This window comes from Epinephelus fuscoguttatus, linkage group LG14 (genome assembly GCF_011397635.1).
Source record: "Epinephelus fuscoguttatus linkage group LG14, E.fuscoguttatus.final_Chr_v1".
NCBI lineage: Eukaryota > Metazoa > Chordata > Actinopteri > Perciformes > Serranidae > Epinephelus > Epinephelus fuscoguttatus.
The window spans coordinates 13,204,730-13,227,700 of NC_064765.1; the positions used below are offsets into that span (position 1 = coordinate 13,204,730).

General features: G+C 40.6%; 1 protein-coding gene across 4 annotated transcripts in view; it reads right to left on the reverse strand.

The window, feature by feature from the left end:
- Positions 1–22,971, reverse strand: part of ppp2r3a (protein phosphatase 2, regulatory subunit B'', alpha) — a 117,555-nt gene that overhangs the window by 83,530 nt on the left and 11,054 nt on the right. The window contains exon 1 of one of the 4 annotated variants that reach the window (XM_049597172.1): positions 14,233–14,466. The exons of 1 other annotated variant lie outside the window; for it this stretch is intronic. The gene's annotated coding sequence lies outside the window, so the exon portion shown is untranslated. Of the gene's footprint in view, positions 1–13,882; positions 13,975–14,232; positions 14,467–22,971 lie in introns of those variants that run through there. 2 more of the 4 variants (XM_049597175.1, XM_049597174.1) reach the window with 2 other exon arrangements.

Consider the following 22,971-nt stretch of genomic DNA (forward strand, 5'->3'; position numbering starts at 1 on the left):
ACAGCTCTGCAAAAACCTTCACTCTGCCCCGAGATGCTGGCTGGCATAACAAACAGGAGCAAAGCCTGAAATAGTCTCTCCCCTGTTTCCCAAGCTGCACTGGAGGTATTTCCGTGGTAAAGCGAATTCCCAGCGTTGGATCAAATAATCTACCCGCTTTCTCTGTCTTTCTACTTCCCCTCTCTCTGTGAGTTTCGCTGGATTACTGTCAGTCTGTGTCTGCTGCCTCTCCTTCATGTCTCCTCGCTGCACTCTTTTGCTCTATCTCGCCATTTCCCCATTTTTTCCCCCTTCGTCTGTGGTAGGCAGTGAGACGCATGGTCTACCCACACTGACCAATAAAAAGCAGCCCTTTGCCTCTGTCATTTAGTCAGCCTGTCTGTTATACAGCTCAGGATGTTGCAGGCCAGGACAGCGGGTAGAACACAGACTGTCTACTTATGATGTCACAAGGTTGGATTCCTCATGACCTTTCTTGCAAGCCATCCTCCCCATTGGACATCAGTGTTGGTTAAATTTGGCTTTCAATAGCCCGAAACCCATTATCTGGTTACTTGAAGAAAAAAACAAAACACAAAATGATGACAAAGACAAAAGGCTATTCCTTTTAGTCCAGCGTTCCATTGACTCAGTGAGCTTTAGCAGTGCATTCAAAGCACTATCCATTTAGAGGTAGTGCAATGTGAATGTTTTGTGATGTAAATGTCTTGGCTTTGATTTTATTTTGTGTTAGCTTTGCTCACAGACATACACACAACATAGTGCTCACTCAGGTCTCCACTGGTTAGCTAACATTAGCCTTGGCAGTGGCTCATTTGCGATTACCGCTGGTAACGCCATCCCGGTGGTAGGACGACATTGCTGTAGAAACATGGTGGCCACCCCTCAGTCTCCCCCCAGGCCACCCAGTGAGTAAGCAGCTTCAATTTGAGCCGCAAAACTCCTTTAGCATTGTTAACTATGTTAGCACAACTAGCCGTGCTCACATTGCTAACGGTGCTGACAGAGCTAGCAGTAAAGTTAACAATGCTAAGGGGTTTTGCAGCCTAAAATTAAGGTGCTTGCTCACTGGGGTGATCTAAGGGGAGACAGGAAGGTGGGCACAACTTTTCCACAGCGACTCTATTTGGTCAGGGCGGCATTACTAGCGGTGATCTATGCTATACCCCTTCTTGACAGTCATGGTTTGGCTTGACTTAAGCCCTGTACATATTCCGCAAGAACAGAGATATTTGTTCTTTTTCTCGAGGTGGCAAGAACAAGAATGTTCGTTCTGGCAGGGACATGACATACTTCATGAGAAACTCAATTGCAGAACTCCTGGAAAGTCCTCATGAGGACAGGCAACCTGGCTTTTGGACCTACTCCAGTGAAGGTCCATCTCTGGCGCAGCTTGGCATGGCACGGCACGTCTAAACTAACAATGGAGACACAAATTGGCGCAGCATGGGTCTACTCAGTGTGGCCTTGAGCGACAAAGGAAAAAGGGTACTAGTTAGCTCGCACCTGACCCTGTTGGTGTGCAGTGCAGAGCAGGCAAGGCTAACTAACCAGTGGAGACCAGAGGGTGGCAGTGGGCACTATTTTATGGCATGTTAACAAACTAAAGAGTGGCAAAATTAAGCTATAGGCCAACAAGCATTACCGGTCAAAAATATTCTTGGCAGTTAACCGATTTACGGTTGACTGTTGACATCCGTACTATCTTTCTAATCTCTTGTTTACCAGTCTTTATACCCAAGGAGTTGTTTGCACACATTTACACCTTGAGGAACAGTAACCACAGGCCGACTCTATAAACTCAGAAACGCATCCTAATGCAGCACAGACTTAATTTGCTTCCACTGCGAGAGGAACACAACAGAAGAGAGGAGTAATGAAAAGAGCAGGAGGAGTAAAAGGAGCATAAAAAGCAGCAATAAAATATTTTTAGCTCTGAACCCATTCATGTCTCGAAACAGGGCCAGGAAGAACCACACTGCCATGACTATGAATGGTACTGTTAGTTAGTTAGTACTTTCTTTCTCTTTCCCTCTTGGCAAGTGTCCTGCCACTGGAGGAATGCCTGGTCCAGACTCACATGTGTGTGAGTACGTGTGTGTGTGTGTATGTGAGTGTGGACAAAGAGAGCCAGTGTGGACAACAGAACACAATCAACCCCTCAATGGATCGCTATTAACTCATCGCACACAAATGCACACAAACACACACACACACACAAATTCCAGAGTGCGCAGACGAGAAGCAGTGACATTCAGGCCCGGCCGACCAATCAGCACGCTTTTACGGCGGCGACAATAGAGCCAGTCAATGAGCAGCAGAGGATGATGGGAGATCTGTGAATCAAAGTGTCCTGCTCTTCATCCCTGTCTCACTAATCTTCGCCCTCTCTCCCCCTTCCTCCTTTTTCCCAGGGTGGATCTCTCATTGGTTAAAGGTGGTTAGAAGAGGCCATCGGGCACAGTCCACCTCCCACACACTCATGTATGAATCACTCCATTGTGGGTTGGGTTTGGTTCCTAACACTGGTGCAGGCTTTATATTGACAACCACATGCAACTACCATGTGAATTGTTTTCTGTTTTGTTTTTTAGCCCATGTTAGAATACGTACAAGCTAAAAAGGACACAGGTGATTCACAGAGACATTTCTGAATCACTTTTTACCACAAGATTGCCCCTACAATTCACACTTCAGAGGTATAATAAATGAGTTAAATATTATCTATATCTGTAATAAAGCCAGTGAAAATACACACAGTTTGTCTGAGCAGTGTGGGATTGTTGCCAGCATTACAGGTGCACTCACTTTCAGTTTTACCACCAAATAAAGATTAGATTTAGCGATTCTGGCAAAACTCTTGGCTTATTTACTGCCTGTCCAGAGGGAGTACATTTTCCACAATTCATCCTTGCATACCATTGGCTCCTCTATTATTGCAACTTGTTACAAGATAAGACATGAATGTGTTCCACGTGTATTTTTACATACAAGATAAAATTTAGAGAGGTAAATCTTATTTTTAAACTAGTTCACAGATTCATTCCTACTCCACAAATCTTAATTTTCCTGAACATCAACAAGTCCAGACATACCAAGCCGACATCAAGGAGCCAGTGTCAAAGAAGGCCGGCTGCTGTGTTGCCTCACGTCACCTGTTTCTCAGCCAGAAGGTTACACTTGAACACAACGTAAAGTCTACAACCAGTGGCCAGCTTGCACATACGTTCTGAGTCTGCGTGAGAGGAAATATCTCTCCATACCAGCAGGCAGTGGTAGTCTGGATTCGTCATTCAAAAAGGGAAACTGGGAGACCAATGGGATGAATTCAAAATGGCAAAATGGTAGTTAGCCAACAACACAATCAAAACTATTTCTGCTTGCAATGCACAATATTGGATTTTTTTGCAGATACTAGAGATGTACCGATACCACTTTTTCCTTCCCGATACCGATTCCGATCCCTGAACCTTAGGTATCTGCCGATATCGAGTATCTATCCGATACCAGCGCGTAAAATAAAAATGGATGGGATATGAATTGTTGTATGTCTCAACTCCTAAAACTCTATGTAAAAGATTAAGAAATAAATACATAATAGTAGAATGAATGCCATAAAACTTTTTTTTTAATTATTATTATCCAGTGTTGACACAGATCAAGACACAGGTTAAAGTGCAGCCACACAATTTAGTAAAAAAAAGACATTTTAAAGGCTACAGTAGAATGATTTTTAAACTCCGCTCCGTTGCCGTTTCGTTTGCCTGTAGCATGCGTATGCATAATGACGTGAGGCATTACGTGGTATGGGATTGGTCACAGGGTGTACTCGCCAATACCCGATACCGCATTTTAGGCAGTATCGGAGGCATTTCCGATACTGGTATCGGTATTGGTACAACTCTAGCCGATACCCAGATATGCCGATTTAAAACAACTCATTTGGCTGTTAACCAATACCGATATTGATATAGCCACCTGATTTTCAAGTAACCAAGTCTCTTCTGTAGTGGAATTAACATCATATGATGCATGCATTCCCTTATTGTGATGGCCCACCAGCAGATGGAGACATGAAATACAATGCTTTTCAATTTATGTTATATTTGTTTACTGTGCAAAATAAGAAAAAGCATGTTGGCCGATTCTAATAGTTCATTTTAAAGCCGATATCAGCCTATGCTGATGACATACCGATATTATCATGCATCCCTAATTTCTCTCAAGTGTATTTCAGTCTCATGCCCTCTTGACCATGGGTGTTATGTCCGTCATCCTTTCCTCACTTCTGTTTCTCTTCCCGTGCACTAAGCTGAACTGCCAATCAGAGTGATTTCACTCACCGACAGGATCCGCTGACGCAACCCTGATACAACAAGCAGAAAAACGCCAATAAGAGCCAACAACAAGGACTCGTGCCAATAGTATGGGACACACTGCAAAACCTAGGGTGTCAGATGCTTACCAATGGCTTGACATTAACCAGCAGCCGACTGTTGGCTTGTTGTGACAGGGCCCTTACAAGTCCAGAATCCAATATCGTGCATCCCTAGATACATCTGTTTATCTTACTGCTCATGTTTCTTGTCCCCAGCTGACTTGCTTTCCCAGGTTTCAGCCATGACTTTGGTGAGTATAGTCTTATCAGAACTGGTAGAAGCAACAGCCACAACTATGAACATAAGACCCAGAGGTTTTAAAGAGATGGAACTGCTCTCTATCTTTGTGCAAACCATGGGTGTTGTTTTTGTAAGAAAGCGCTTGCCTCAACGATTTGCATATTATTTTAATTTTCTACGTGGTTCTGAATATTGAAGTAGATGTTAGCAACATCAAGAAAATTCTAAGATAATGACAGCCGTTCAGCCCACATCACCCACAATTACTTCAAAGCAGCTTTAGGCTACCACCAAAACTGTCAAGTCGTCAACCTCATCCAACCTTTCCCCTGCGATAGAAGCCCCGCTTTTATGGTTTGCCACAAACCACAACATGCAAAAACAACAGGTGAACTGCTTGTAACCTGACTTTGAAGTATCTCCCGTCTCCTTCTCCCCATCTTTGAAATTCCCTTTCTGTCACTCTTTCTAAGAACAGAGAAAACTCAAAAGAGATCGTCCGCCTGCCTCCAAAAGAACCCCAAACCCCAGCTCCCGTCATTGAGGCTCTATTAACTTTCATATCTTCCTCCAATATAAAACGGGATTGGTGACATGAAGGTTACCAGTGTGAGTGTATCTGAGACAAATCCGATAGAGAAGTTAGAGAATCTATTCTGACTGCACGAGAGCACCTGAAGGCAAAAATCTAGCGATAACCGAGCAGAGCATGTAACCTTGGCTTATTGAGATGCAGCTCCTTGTGCATGCCCACCCCAACACACACACACACACACACACACACACACACACACACTTCTCACTATCACACTCACACTTTCCCTGTCACGTCTTCATTTTTAGCAGCCGGCAGTGTTACATGGAATATGAGACGACCACCCACACACTCGCACACATATGCTGCTGGGAAATGTGAATGACTGTGTCACGAAAAGTGCCATGAAGATGCTAAATACAATAGTGCCTTGTGCTGCAGTGATGAGTAACTCCATGCTTTTGAGCGTGCATGTGTGTGTGTGTTTGCACGCCGGTGTGTGTTGCTGCTTGCGAGTTGCACAACTAAGGGCAGGCAAGCACACGCGGGTGCCGAGAGCCACATAAATCACACTCTGAATCAATTAGAAAGCATAAATGTGAGAAGTCCTACAGCAGTCGGTGGCATGGTATACAGTTTAATGTTGGCTTCATTACAGACACACCACGCCCATACAACACACACACATCCAGACACGCAGCCAGACACAAACACACACACACACACAGAGCGAGGGTGTGGGTATGTGATGTAACTCATAATTACACATGAAAGTAATCCAAAAATTAAACTCAATTAAAATTTGACTGGATTCTGTCTTCTCTTTATGTGCATCTCTCTCTGTTAATCTTTTTATTACCCCCCTTACGTGAAACACACACATGCACACAATCTCTTGTTCACACAGTGGCTGTCTGACACAGAGTTAAACACAGGATCAGGGAGCTGTCTTGACTTAACCAAAGAGGTGTGTGCCGGTCCATTTTAGCACAAACACAGTTTCCACCTCTGTTATTTTGTTATTACATAACTGTGTTTTATTGGCTGTGCTCCTGTTGTAAATCACCTTGCATGTCTGTGCTGGTGTTGCCTTCACAGATTCAAAACATCTGCATTTGTTGAATTTATGTAAGCGGGTATTTTTCTCGCCTTTCTACTCCCCTTGATTAGAAAAGTGTGAGAGATGGTTGTTTATCACTGGTGTTACTTTCAGGCTAATGAAGCTGTAGCTAAAGTTCAGTCAGGAAGACTGTACTGTGCATGCTTAGGCCTGTAAATCAATTTTAATACAATCTGCCTTTCACTCTTCGCACACAAGTTCTTGCTCTCATTGTTCAGGTTGTTTATACAGATATCAGATGATCACATTTCAACAAAAGCACAGCAACGCAGCATATCAGTTAGCTTATCATCTTGCTGTTGCCATTTTAATTAGGATTCTCTTGCTGCTGCAGTTATGCGCACCATCCAAATTCATCAGCTTCATCAGCCTATCAGCAGGGGCGGGGGAAATAACTTATACTTAAATGCATCACAATGCAGATGAGGACGACGTGACATCGATTCACAAATGTCAATAATCGATTATCTAAACATTTGTTAATGTACGTCAGCCTCTCTCCTGTCTTACCTATAAACTTACTCGTTACTGAATTAACTATCAAAGGGATGTAGGTGAAGTAAGAGCACGGGGACAGCTTCCCTGTGTAACTTGATCCACTTTAATGTCCAAAAAAGAACGTAGCACAACTGAATATCGGCAACAATAGTGTCATCTTATAGCTATCCTTCGCCAAACTTAATCATAACTCTTATAACTGCTTGTACGGTGCGCAATATTAAATAGCTCCAAATTTAATGCAAAGAGCACAATAAAATATGTAAACAATAAGGGAATGTAATTTACATTAAATTATGTAGATGCAAAATAATGAACAGAGAAAAACAAGACAATCTGCTGGATATGTCCTCACGAAAATAAATCTCTTCTTACATCACAAACACACTATATGCTAACTTGTAATTTATCTACAGTGGTTGCAAGCATGTTTTAATTTAATGTCTAAATAATTACATTTATGAGACGAACGTGAAGAATATTATAAATACTTTCTACACCATCTTTCTGAGAACAATGTTATGGGCTGGGCAATATGAAGATATTATATCGTTACCTAGATATCAGACTATATATATATCGTCTTGGATTTTGGATATCCTTATATCGTGATATGGCATAAATGGTGTTTTTTCACTTGTTTTACAGGCTGAATTACAGTAAAGTGATATAAATGTATCAACTTATCAGACTTTTCATTTGTTTTAACGCTTCCCTGAACCCACTTAGTCATTAGATCCACATTACTGAAGGTCATCAATCAAAAATCTCTCATCCCTACAACCTTTTTGCATCATTTTTTTTGGTCAGAAAAAATATTCAAAAATATCGAGATACGTATCGTGTGTCGAGATATAGCCTGAAAATATCATGGTATAATTTTCAGAACATAGCGTCCAGCCCTAAAATGCGATATAGAAAATATCTCTCTGCTCAGTCTGTTTCACCTCCAAACTCTACGCCTGGCTCGCCAGCATCTTTCCCCGCAACATACGGTGAAGCGGAGAGGCTGCTCTCTACTGCTGGAGACATCAGTAACAACAGAGCACATCACCATCCCCTCATTTTGTTATTCTTATACAGGCAGGAGACTGCAAGGTGCTTTCAGATCAATGGATTTATTTATTATTAACATTTCAAATTTAAAAGGCTGCGGACCATTTATTATTCAACAGTTTGTCAATTGCATGCTATTTCCGATGAAGCATTACACTGGACACTACACCACTGTAGATATATATATATATATGTCCCATAATGGGTCAGTGTGAGCAACTGCAGATGGAGACAATCAATACAATGGACTGGCACCCAGTGGTTTAAAAGCTGGAGTATGGAAGCATGAAAACAGTGAAAAATAGTCCGACACAAAGCAGTCCTACACCTAAAAATATTAGTTTACAACAATCCCAAACCTCACATTTGAAAACCCATCAAATAGTTGTAGACAATTGCTAGTAATGCTGATCCTTATTAAGCAGGTCAGGTATCGGACAGACATGACTGATCCACAGCATCGTCAGCGGGGTGAAAAAGGGCGTTGTGAGTCTACATTCTGTGACTCAGCCCACTGATCCCACCTACATCTGTCTGCACTAAGCCCCCACAACCACAGCCATGACTCCACTACACCAGGACACTCCCATGTATTCCAATGGGATATTGTTGCTAGGCACTAGCTGTCCTTTTACACCTATGTGAGAAATGGATAAAACCCAGATTAATATCACACATGCATGCACACCATTACACACATACACACACACACACACACACACACACATCTACAAAGTTGTGCACACAAAGCTTGGGAACAACAAGCACCTGTGAAAAGACGCACATCTGTGAGGGACTGCGAGAAGCCTTGGCTCACATGAATACGGTTCCAAAACGGACGCAGACTCCGTCGCCCACCAGTCCTCCCACAGAGCAGCCATTCGAGCTGGGAAGCAACAGACCCAGTAGCTGATCAGTCAACTTATCTGGAAGTTAAAACACATGCAACAGCCTCCTCCGCTTTGTGTAGATGAAAGCAAAGGAGAAAGGAGAAATTGAGTCTGTGACAAGAAGAGTAATGGTGTAAAAAAGGGGAAGACGAGGGCTGCAGCTATAAAAAAAACCTTCTGTCAATGGTTTAAATTGACATCAGTGGCCCTGATAAATGATAACGATAGGAAAAGGCAGCATCTCTTGATATACCGCCAACGTTTTGCTATCTAGTATGACAACACAGGCTCGGGTTAGATGATGAGCACTGAAATCCTTTGATATAAGAGGAAAACCACAACTGATCACTGGAGGAAGGAGGATGCAAACTGTAAGTGTGAATTTACTCATTTTCCCCCGTGGGTTGAGACTCTCAGATAAGTTTACACACAGAGGCGATGTCTGGCCCCGAGCTACTTCAACATCACATTTCACACCCGCAAAGCTGCATCAGTTCATCCATGAGGAAAAGTGAAAAACACACATTTGTTTCTCTCACGCATACATAATCACACTTCCAAATTACCTTTTCTCTTTCTGCTTAGAAACACGTAGCAGAGAAGTAGGAGGAAAACAAATACTGAGACTTCTCTGCCATAGAGACATGATCAGTTAGCTTATAAAAATAAATATTAAAAAGTCACTCACATAATCAGAAGATATTCTATTTAGGGTGCAACTAATGATTGTGTTCAGGATCAGAATTATTTGTTACTAACCCCTCCTTCTGTGGTGCAGAAAATGTCATAAAACACCAAGAGAGTGCATTTTCTGAAAGAATTGTGGATGTGAATGCTGCATTTTGAAAAGCTGATGGCTTTAAATGCTGAATAACACCATTAATGTATGAATGCTGTGGAGTATTGTAAGATTTCAAGTCTGAGGTAACACTGATTTCAACGCAGCAATTGGTGGAGTTTCTTTCACTTCCAGGCTGACCGTGCCAAAAGTGTACATCAGATTGCTTCCACAGCTACATTATTTGAAAGAGCACAAGTTTAACTCCATTTTGACCAAATATTATGTATGTAGAGTGAAAACTGTGGGCATGACAGCGAGTTAAAGAGAAGAAGTGTCTTAAGGAGCTCTCTGCACTCTGACTATGACCATTCTGTCCAATACAAACCAATGTAAAAATCCAAGAAGGGCATTTTTACCAAGCTCCATACAAGGTGGAATATTTCAAAAAGTTTGAAAGGGATTTTAAAGTTGAATACAAGCCAGGATATATGTAAGATGGGTAACATTTTAAAGTGTGAATGGAGTTTCTACATGAATGTATGAATGAAGAAATAGGCTTTGGAAATACATGAAAAACCTTGAATTTGTGTCAAATGTGAACACATCTCCATTCATCTGAATGGGGAAAATTTCCCATTTAAAGATATGAATGATTAAAAAAATACAAGCACGTGGGACCTAATTGAGCTAGATATTTTGATGTATGAAGGAATTTCTATGTTGGAAAAATGCATTTTTAGATAGCTAGAAAATCACAATTAATTTTAATAAATTATTAAAATTAAGTTGAAAAATGAAGCTAAAAATTTAAAATAAAATAAAATTTAAAAAAAAAAAAAAAAAAAAAAAGCATCAGTACTGTGACGCTGGGATTTTCTACCCAGAAGCTGTTATAAACAAACATTGAAATTTGGTCGATAATACATGTGTGTATAGATGTGTTAGTTCCATGCAGTAAGGTAAACAGATTTTAAATTAGGAAATAAAGAGCATTGATGCATTAAGGATTGATGCTAAGTACCTGCAGATACTCCGAGTTAAAGCTGCAAACAACTTATCAAATAATCGACAGAAATAATCACCAACTATTGTGATAATCAATAATTCATTAAGATATGTTTGTTAGCAGAAATGATTGCTCCAGCGTCACATTTGTGACAGCTGTATTGATCACAGACTTTTAAACAGTTTGTCAGATAAAAAGCAATATCTAAAAATGATTTAAGAATCTGTGATGTCATTTAATATTTCATACACCGTATAATCAATCAATTAATTCAAAAAATATCTGCAGATTAAACGATAATGGAATAATTGTTAGTTGCAGCTCTACGCTGACTTTAGGTATCACAACTGGCACTGGGAGAGAAAAGGCCACAACAACTCCCTGTGACACAAAATGGTGAAAAGCAGCAAATCCTTTGGGTATTTTTGTCTTGTAAATCATTAAAACAATAAATCAATAAATATTTTCTGTCAATCTTGTCTGTTAAATCGACTGGTTTCAGTTCAAAGTTTGCCACTGTTTGTATGGATGATGATAATGGTGGTGTGATGGTGTCTGTGGGTGAGGATGCGTGTGTGTCGAGGAGCTTGGTGGTTGGTAATGGGATGTTTATTTCTCTCTCTCTCTCTCTCTCTCTCTCTCTCACTCACACACACACACACACACACACACAAACTTCCACATTCCCCACAGTTCATGCAGAGCAGTCTTTGTGGCCTTCCAAGAGTCAGTGTGTCCAGCCAGGCTCAAGTTACAACAGACAAGATCCTCTCACTCCTTCTCCCTCACACACACAGACACACACAGACACACACAGACACACACACACACTTCCAAGCATCCATCATCCGAACAGGCCAGGGAACAACAAGGGACCACTGGTTTGTTGCTCTTCTAACGTATCCTTCTCTGACTCATTCCTGCCATTCTTCACCGTCTATAAGGGTATAAGAATAGCCATACAGCAGAAAGACAATCTGTCAGGACCGAGGTTTGTCTGCACTGCCAAAGTGCCCTTCAGCAACACACCCCAACTGGCTAGTGATGTATGAAAATTAACAAACAAATCTTATTGAAAAACTCTTTTTAGTGACTGGTGCGTACCGGGTCAGCCCGTTGAATGTCTGAGTTCTCTTGAACCATAATATAACACAACTGCAGCGCTAAATGAACGAGCAAGGGCCGATTACATCAGACTCGAGTCAAGACCTCTGCCAGCCAAAGCCAATGATGCATTCACTATCTCTTTGGATGGTCGATCTTCCAACTTCAGTGCATTTGTAAGCTTTAAAGGTCCAGTGTGTGAGATTTAGGGGGGTTTAGCGGCATCTAGTGGTGAGGATTGCACATTGCCACCCGCTGAAACTCCCTGCTAGAATTCCTTCAATGTTCATTGCTCAGGAGGTTTTAACCAGGAGCTGAATTATCCGCAGAGGTCGCGTCCTCTCCAAAACAAACATACTTATCATATCATATTCCATTGCTGCTAATATATCCCCCTAAACCCTACATCCTGGACCTTTAAGTTTAAAATATTTTATCTTTATTGATGTAAACTTAAACATGATGCATTGACAAGTCTTGTGTGGTGGGCAGCACTGGCTGTCAACGTGCATGTACTACAGACAGACTGAGCGTCACGGAGAAACCGACACCATATTTTTCAAAAAGTATCAAAACTTGAAAGGCTGTGTATCAGCTTAAAGGAGCCAATACTGTGAAAAGAAACGGTCCATCCATCACTAAGACCAGCATCTGTAGTGATGTAACTGTTTGACACACATTGTGCTCACAACACCTGTAGAACTGTCTAATCTGACGCTTGGGCAGTGACTTGCGGCGTCATACCAACGAAAAAAGGGGTCCTTTAATATTGGCATGCGTCAGGGGGAAACGCAGCGGGACAAGGACAAAATTTAAGGCGGGCAAAGTCCGACTGGAGCAGGTGGAAGTGGTGGCGGATGGGTCCAACAAACACTGACTTTCACCTGAGATAGCGGTGTGCTTGTCCCGTAAGATTCAAAAGCCAAACCCTGTTCTTTTTTCCTAAACCTAACCACACATGCTAGTTGTTAAAGGACAAAAAAGTCATTTTGCGTTGTTGTACCGACATAGTGCATTTATTTTGAAAGAGACTGTATGTAAACAGTAAATTTCCTGTAGAAACAGAAGTGTATCTTGAAAGAAGACAATGCATGTAACAGGCAGAGCTTGACAAGGCCTCCCAGAACAACAACCAACACACCCAGGGTACCTGCACGTCATATGTGGACGTGGAAAGTCCATGACCCAACGTCAATATGTGACGACGTCAGAGTGAGAATGTGTTGGTCTGAGCCAAAGGCAGACAACACAAAGCAGAGAAGAAAGAACGACACATATTCACACACGATGCCTTAACTCTCCTAACTCCAGAGTACTGAAATCCAATGATGATGCATGTAAAGGAGACTTCTAATCGGTGTCAGCATCGAGGAGAACATGGTCTAACTTGAGAGCACAACGTCACAGTTGCTATAGTCCTCCTTCTATTCGTGGAGCTACGAAATAAAGCGGATTCCAAACTTATAAACGACGTCAGCTTTGCACAGGGTGAAATCACAGAAGTGACGTCAGCATGGGTCGTCATTAACAGAAAATATACATTAAGCTGACTGAAGATGTGATAAAAGTTATGTGGGGTGTGTGTGTGTGTGTGTGTGTGTGTGTGTGTGTGTGTGTGTGTGTTGCATCTATTCTAGGAGAATTCCAGAGGGGAGACCCTGTGACTGACCCCCACCTCACAGGATCTGACAGGATATCACCACCCGCGCTGGCACACACACACACACACACATACACCAACACACACTGACACAAATATGTATATGTACATAGCCTATATATATTTGCACATACACACAGAAACAAACAAATGATGGGTGTGTTGAAGGACGCACACACTTACATTCAGAGTAGACACACAACAGTGATACACTTCGAGTATCGCATGTGTGTATGGAGGCTTGACTCACCAATTTTTCTTCTCCTTTTTGTCATAAATGCATTTCTGTGCATGTAAAGCACTTTAAATTGCCTGTGTGTTTAAAAGCCAGGTCTTTCTCAGCATTAAAGAGTGCTTTAAAGTCAAATATCAAGCTCTTAGACACATAAATCGAACACTGGTTTGCTAATCACACCAACAAACAGTCTCACACTCACCTAAAATTAAAAATACACTTTAAATATGTGGGGAAAATTAGTTTACAATATCCAAATTCACTTCTTGGACTTCTGCAACACACTCGCGTCTGTATCTTGAGTCCAAACAACAACACATGACTGACATTTTAAGGATGGCACTTAAAGAGTTCATGAAGTCAACATAATTAAGTTACCTGTGCATACTTCACGAGCAGCCTTTTCTGTCAGGAAAAACAAGCCTCCACTCACATGACATATTGCCCCCTTCAATGATCCGCTCCAATCTGCGCCTCCAATCTCCAAACTTCCTGTGACACAACAAGAGGATCCCCCCTCTCTAATGCGAAAGAGCACGCGCACACATACGCGCGCGCAAACAGAGATACTTTAATAAACACGCCCTAGTTATCAAATAAATAAACCTGCAGCTGACGATACAGGCGATGTCCCCGCGACGCACGAGCCCGCGGAGGAGACGGTAAACACACGGTAAAGTTTCCAAACAGCGCGGAGGGAAAACACTCATTTTGACACCATCTCTTACCTTTTTCCTCCCTCCTCCTCCTCCTCCTTCACTGCTCCTTCTGCCGTCTCCAAACTCTGTCACGACGAGGCTCGCCGCAGACTGCGAAATCAAACAGCCGCTCTTCGGTAACCGGGAGAGGAGCGGCGGCAGCAGCGGCGGTAGAGAGAGTCCAGACGTTTTGCTCCGACATGCAGCGACTCCGTGTGTGTGGACGTGTATGTGTGGGGATAAGAGTGTGTGTGTGACAGTTCAGGGAGAGAATGAGCAGGGAGAGGAGAACCGGGGAACTTAGGGGGAGTTCCCGTTAACAGGCAGGCGGGGCGGAGGCTCGAGGAGACTGACAGGCTGGGTTGTAGCTGCACGGCTCGTATGTAGTGTGCAGCCTGTTGGTGCTACAGGTGATACAGTCATTAACACATTCACCTAATTATTATATATGTGCTGTAGGATATAATGTTGAAGTAAGTTTATGTTTAATGGTCATTTTTTAAGTCGTAAATCATTTAGATGTAGCCTATGGAGTAAATATACTTTTCTCCCCATATTTATCTTTTAGGAAGCCTATGGGTGTTTCTCAAAGTCAAGGACCCTTCCTTAGTAGGACAAGTCCTTGGAAGGATCCTACAGAGGCAAGGCAAAAGTCCTTCCTAGCATTAAGTGAACTCACATTGGAACAGGCTAAACGAGTGTCCCCAGGTGTATGGCATTAACTCTCAGCAGGGGTTTCAGGGTACTGTGATAAATTTGGCACCACTTTTGTACAATTTTAAGCAAATGTAACCAGTATTTTCAGAGTCACGTGACATTTAGGGAGATTATTACGGAAGCGTATTGCTGCCACATCAGGAAACAAATAATGGAACAGTATTATGTCATAACGTGAAAAGTTTATTGTTCTAACAAGACGTTTTTCACGTTACAACAAAATATTTTCATGTCATAAAAATATGGTTTCATGTTAAAACTTGATCATTTCTGTTGTAAAAACGTGAAAAGTTTTATGTTATAACATGAGAATTTATACTGTAAGAACATGAAACGTGATCATTTTTAATTGTAAAAACGTGAAAAGTTTCATATTAACGTGATAATTTATATTGTAAAAAGGTGAAAAGTTTCATGTTATAACATGATAATTTATACTGTAAGAACATGAAACGTGATCATTTTTAATTGTAAAAACGTGAAAAGTTTCATATTAACGTGATAATTTATATTGTAAAAACGTGAAAAGTTTCATGTTATAACGTGATAATTTATACTGTAAGAATATGAAACGTGATAATTTGTATTGTAAAAAGGTGAAAAGTTTCATGTTATAACATGATAATTTATACTGTAAGAACATGAAACATGATCAATTGTATTGTAAAAACGTGAAAAGTTTTGTTATAACCTGATAATTTATATTGTAAAAATGTGAAAAGTTTCATGTTATAACGTGATAATTTATACTGTAAGAACATGAAACGTAATAATTTGTATTGTAAAAACGTGAAAAGTTTCATGTTAACGTGATAATTTGTATTGTAAAAAGGTGAAAAGTTTCATGTTATAACATGATAATTTATACTGTAAGAACATGAAACGTAATAATTTGTATTGTAAAAACGTGAAAAGTTTCATGTTAACGTGATAATTTGTATTGTAAAAACGTGAAAAGTTTCATGTTATAACATGATAATTTATACTGTAAGAACATGAAACGTAATAATTTGTATTGTAAAAATGTGAAAAATTTCATGTTAACGTGATAATTTATATTGTAAAAAGGTGAAAAGTTTCATGTTATAACATGATAATTTATACTGTAAGAACATGAAACATGATCAATTGTATTGTAAAAACGTGAAAAGTTTTGTTATAACCTGATCATTTATATTGTAAAAATGTGAAAAGTTTCATGTTATAACGTGATAATTTATACTGTAAGAACATGAAACATGATAATTTGTATTGTAAAAATGTGAACGGTTTCGTGTTTTAACGTGATAATTTATATTGTAAAAACGTGAAAAGTTTTGTGTTATAACGAGATAATTTGTATTGTAAAAACGTGAAAAGTTTCATGTTATAACATGATAATTTATACTGTAAGAACATGAAACGTAATAATTTGTATTGTTAAAAAAGTGAAAAATTTCATGTTAACGTGATAATTTATATTGTAAAAACGTGAAAAGTTTCATGTTATAACATGATAATTTATACTGTAAGAACATGAAACGTGATCATTTGTATTGTAAAAACGTGAAAAGTTTTGTGTTATAACATGATAATTTATATTGTAAAAACGTGAAAAGTTTCGTGTTATAACGTGATAATTTGTATTGTAAAAACGTGAAAAGTTTAATGTTATAACATGATAATTTACTGTAAGAACATGCAATGTGATAATTTTTAATAGTAAAAACGAGAAAAGTTTCATGTTAACTTGATAATTTATATTGTAAAAATGTGAAAAGTGTCATGTTATAACGTAATAATTTGTATTGTAAAGGTTCTTACAATATAAATTTTCACGTTATAACGTGAAACTTTTCACGTTTTTACAATATAAGTTATCATGTTTCAACATGAAAATATGTTGTTATAACGTGAAAATATATTGTAATAATGTGAAAAACTTCTTGTTAGAACAATAATCTTTTCACGTTAATATTGAATACTGACCCATTATTTTTTTAGCAGCATTATGCTTCCGTAGATTATATTTCTGGATTATACTTTAAAAACCAAACAGGTCATCTAAATGAAACTTTGTGGCACTTAGCTCTCCATCACTGCTGTAAATGCTTAATTTAAATACTTTTATGTTTTATCTTAATCACGGTATTTTAAAAATCTCATTATTTGGCAGTGGACGCATTGGAAAGTGTATGAGGTTTCTGTCAGTATAATCTTTCACGCTTGTATGATAAAACCCCTGGAGATGTTAGTCCAAATAAATGACATATTTATATTAGTCCTGCCGAGCTCTGACAGCGCAAGTTTCATTGACGAGGCCCTACCTTCACTTCTAGCATCTTTGCAGACTACACACCATGAAACACCATGCACAATCCTCTCCACCATTTAAGACAAACTCAGCTTAAATATTATATATATTTTTCACTTTGGACTCGACATGATATTATGAAATGTGAAAATGTGAGTTATCTGTGGTTTGCGGAAACTGACAATGCAAACATTTTCTTGTGGCGGCTGGGCTGGGACCCTAACTCATCCTTTCTGGACTTGCCCGAAAAAATTGGAAGGGAAATTTTATTAATTTAGTATCATTTAAATGTTATCCAACCTAAAACTGCCATATGACACGCAGCAGGCTTTAATGTTTTGTATGGTTACAGCTATAAGGGTTGTTTTGAGAGCATGGAAACACTGATATGGTTCCTGTCTTTATTTGGAGGAGATTAGATACTCCTCATCTTACTCATACTGTAAATTTGTTAAAGATATACAATGCAAAATTATCATAAAAAAACAATGCATAGACTCACACAAGAGCAATCCCTCTCAATCATCACTTGTGACTCACTAGAGGTGTGTGGCTGTGTATTTATCTGCAGAGACTCTGACCTCTGCCTGTATTTTCCCTCATATTTTGCTGTGGTGGAGACGTTCTGTGACGCAAGTGTACACTGTCGTGCACATATCGTCTTATCACATGGTCAGAGACTTGACACTGGAAAACGTTAACCTACATATTACCCAGCAATCATCACTGGATATCATATAAGAAAATGAGAAATTATTTATTTAATCTAACAGTTTTAATGGTTTATTATAGTTTATTTGGAATAAGCATATAATTTTGTTATAGATCTAACTGACTATTTTACAAAAAAGAAAAAAATGATAGAGATGGATTCGCCTGTGCAAAGACATATGTAGCAAACGGCACTGTTTTTAATTCAATGAGGGTTCTTCTTTGAATACAGGGATATTTCTAAGGTGTCAATCACTCATAAGATAACATAAGATAAGAAAGCACAGGCAGAGGGCAGAGTCTGCAGAAATATACACAACTACACACTTCTAGTGGGTCATCAGTGATGATTTAGAGGATTACTTCTATAATTCTGCATACTTTCAGGAAAATCCTGCATAGTATATCTTTAAGCCAGTGAGATAATGCATGAGAATGTCCACTTAAATCACAGCTTGTTACAACATCAGTGCCATGTCTTCATGTTCAGCAGACAGTTATTAATTTTACATTAAATTAACAATAAAATCTTTTCTCATTTTGGGGCCTGAGCTCCATAATGTGAAGCTTTTAGCGGTCCATGATCTTACCCAGAGTCAAAGTGTGTGAGATTTCTGCCTTGGGCCTCGTTCAGTGATCGATGCATCATGAATTATAAAACTGAGATGCAGTGTTCACATCAGGCAGAAGGTATAGTTTAACCACACAACTTATTTGGTGGAAGTGCAAGACTTCTGTGCTCAAAATCTGTGTTTCTATGGAGACCAGGCAGTCGACTACAGCATGGACTGCAGATCATGATGCTGTTTTATAAATGTAGACAATAAGATTTTTTTTACAGGTGGCTGACAGCAATGATGACTTCAGGTGGAAAGCGCTGCCTATACGGCTGGTCTCTGATGGAAATCTGCTCTGTGAAGACTCCCATTACACATGCATGACCTCTGCTATTAGATCCATGTAGTTAAAAGCGGGTTGATGGGGCTCCTGTGTCCTCCATCACTGTCATGAGAGACAGTGAGGATGCCGGCGCCGCTTGATCGTGGACTTGAAAGCGTTGATTTGGCAGATGACCCAAGAGGAGGGAAAAAAACTAGCTAAACCGGGATATAGGCTGCGGTTGCCATGCTGGCGGTGTGCAGTTACCGTGCTGATGAGTGAGAGTAAGACCTGTTGATGGACGATGTGCGGTGGATTTGATTTAAAGCACCCCTCGCTCACACACACACACACACACCCAAGATCCCTCCTTCAAATCCTGATGGAATGTGTCTCCTATAACAACATTACTATCACAAGGCCTGAATCACATGACAAGGAGGGCCCACTTGTGTGTGTATGTGTGTGCGTGTGTCTATATATTTCTTGGACGTTGTGTACATGCTGGACAGTACCTTGTTCTGCCCACAGGGTAAAAATAAACACTCAATTAGGGGAGGAGCCCGTCCAGTGTTACAGAAACAGCACCAGATAGAGGGGCAAGAAAAAGTTGCCTAAACATTTTAAACCACTTACATAACGAATCCCTGACGGCAGCAGAGAGAGGAATACAATTTTACCCTGCATCTAATTTTGTTTGCCATGCCCGGGAACACTTCCCAGATACATTACCACATGTATTGAACCCAGGAAAGAACAAACCTTGAAGCTTCAGTCCACCCAAATGACAAAAAAACAACACAATTTCTAATTTACCACCAGTGGTATTAAGCCCTGGAGATAGATTTGGATTTAATAGCACAGGTTTTAGACACAGTCTTTGTGATTTATGCCTCTGTGCCAGTTCAGTTTAATACTGTTTGTGGTGCCCGAGAAAAGAAATTAAAAAAATACACAGTGACAAATCTGTCCGGCAGTAATGTTTCATGCTGTGGATGATTCGCAAACCTCACTGAGGACAGTTCTTTGAACCATTTTTTATCAAGTTCCTGAGATCTGTGGGTAATCCAGAGTAACATAAATAGGTTGTTTCTTATTACATTGGTGACATTTGTCCACGTTAGCATGGAAAAGCTAACTTTTTTTTAAGCTTTAACATGACTTTTCTCATACTGAACCTGTATCATCTGTTATTTAAAGTTTGTTTACTCATGTTCATCCATTCATTACTGCTTATCTTGTTGGGGATCACAAGGGGGGTGGAGCCTATCCCAGCTGGCGAGAGGCAGGGTACACCCTGGACAGGTCGCCAGACTATCACAGGGCTGACACATAGAGACGGACAACCATTCACACTCACATTCACACCTACAGACAATTTAGAGTCACCAATTAACCTGTATGTCTTTGGACTGTGGGAGGAAGCTGGAGTACCCAGCTGGCATAGAGAGAACAAGCAAACTTCACACAGAAGGACTCCCCCACCCGAGGCAACAGTGCTAACCACTGTACCACCGTGCTGCCTACTCAGGTTGTTTAGCTGTATTGTACAGACCCATGCTTTTTACCACAATGTAGGGATTTAACGATTGTACATATTTTATCCTTTTCATTTTTCTGGGTTGCCTAACAACATCAGGCAAAGGCACTGCCGATGAAGACTTGCTTGAATGATGACTAATCTAACAAAACATGACGCCCATCATGGTTGATGCATTTGCTTCTCTCTTCCGTCACCATCGCCAGAATTATTATTTTTTTTAAATCTAACTTTAATTCAAATTTTTATTATTGTCTTAAGAATTCTTCTTGAATCTAATGAACATTGTTCCTTTTTTGAAATGAGAACTAAGTTAAAGTAAATTATGCTGCAACCAAACATCAAACTTATTTACAAGAGTAGCTTTTACCGATTGTACATTCCAGATCTTATGGTCAAAACTAGAAAAGTGCACGTAGTGTAGTGCAGACCTTCGCCAGGTGGTCGCCCGAGCTGATCGCAGCCACTCTGGACAATTCTTGTAATTCCAGCAGAAAAGTCTCAGAAGCTAATGCAAATACAGTCCTTACCTATTTTTGACAATTCTAGGTCCCCATTGTCCAGCTGTCCAGAATTGTTGCCCTTTGAAATTGTTCCTCCTGGCTCCCTTACAGTCAAGATGGCAGCAATGATAATAACAACAGGGAGTAACTGATGTCGTATATTGCCTAACTTTAGTGGATCATAACATACGCATACAATTTGTCAATGTCAGTTTTACGACAGACTAAATAAAGCTTGTTGTTTTTAGCTGAACTGATTTCTGGAAAACTTGCGGCTTCTGCCGGCAGGTTAAGAGAAGTGAGGAGATGGTATAAAACAGTCAATAAAACAGGTTTTAAGAATTGTGAATCACTGGAACCACAAGAGGTCCTTGAGCACACAGTCATAAATGTACAGACAAAATATTAGGCTGATTGGTCCAGTAGTTAGAGAGATTACTTGAAGACAGATACATACAAACACTCACACAGACACAAATGACCAAACAAATGATCCCCTCCAGTCTAACGCCTGGTGGAGATAATGATTTAGAGAAAGGATGCTAAAAGATGACAGTTGATGAAGGCTTGTAAGTGATGCCTGCTAATTTGTAACGTTAAGTCTGTTGTTTTACGTCAAATAAATTGCTAGCACTGCTGAAAGAAACCAACAAGCAGCTGCAGGCTAACTCTATTTCATAATGTGTGTTAACAAGCCTTTTGTGGGGGCAGTCTGAGGAGCGGAGTATCAGCTTTATTCCAGAGAAAAGAAAAACACCTCGACTAAAACTCAGAAAAGAACAAGCCACCCTGAACTGGCGAGAGCTGCAGCACAGAGATGACACAGAGATGGAGGAGAGAGGGCTGCAGGGGTAAAAAGAAAAGGCGATAAGGGTGCTGACACATCCTGACAAAAAGGAACAGAGAGTGTCACTCAGCACCTCGCGCACCATCGTACGTACACTACAAACACACACACACACACATACATGCTGTACATGCGAGCTTGCCTGCAGGACAAGACACCTGGATCTAAGCCTCTGCTGAAGGCAACAGATGCCAGAAATACAGCGTTGCATATTGAGCCAAGGACAAAAAGGTCACACAATCACACACACTTCACACAGTCAAACTATCCAGGCCTGAATCTGGCAGACAGAGCTGAGCTTATTACGAAGCCACAGTCAATAAAACCCTCGACTGCACATGCATTTTTACAAGGTGAGCCCTCTCGCCTGCGAGTGTGTGTGTGCGCCCACCATCAGCACGCTAGTCAAACAGTGCATTAGTGTTTTTGTGTGTCCTTTTAAGTTTGGGTTTTGTCTCTGCGGGGAGATGTTAGTAAAAGGGGAAGAGTTTTATTAGAGTGTTACATGATACCAGCTGTCTAAACTGGCTCCCTTCTCCTGACCAAGAAGCTTTCTTCCTGTCTTCAAGCCACCAGACTCCTCAGCTTCTCAACATCTCAAGGTCCTCGGCTGCAGCGCCCTGCGTCCAAATGTTCTCATCACTGCATGTTTGAGGCACTCCAGCTACAAATTAGCTTAAAGCAATCCCGCAAGCCACAACCACAGACTTGTGCGCTGATAAACTGGCAATCGCTCACGTATTTATTACAACGTGGATGTGCATTCTGAAAGTAACCCCCACCATATGTCTGAGTATCTGCCTATTTATCTGTGTATCTCCTCTGGTCGCTGCCTACTGCATCAATCACACCCTCTCACCGCCACAACAGCTGCCTCTTGTCAACGTCGCTCTGCAGCAGCTGAGGGCAAGGGGAGGAGTGCGAAACCGCGTTTAACAGCCTCGGTTCTGGCTGAAGGGAGCTTAGAGTGGGAGGGGGGGTTGGTTAACAGAACATCAGGATCCCATTTAGACCAGAGAGAGACTCATGGGAGTGGGACGGGGCGGCGGCCGGGTATGCCAAGGAGGAAGTGGGAGGTCATGAGTGTGTGCATGTTCATGAGCGTGTTTTTTTTTTAATGCGTGTTTAATCATAGCTGCTATGCTAATCCCTGCAGCCTTATGAGCTATGCTGTATCGTCTTTAATGTGGCTGTTTGTATTTGCCACTGTTTCCATTGAAGAGTCATAACGAGTGTTTGAGAGTGTGTCTGCGTGGTGAGAAGGCTGCAGATCTCCGCA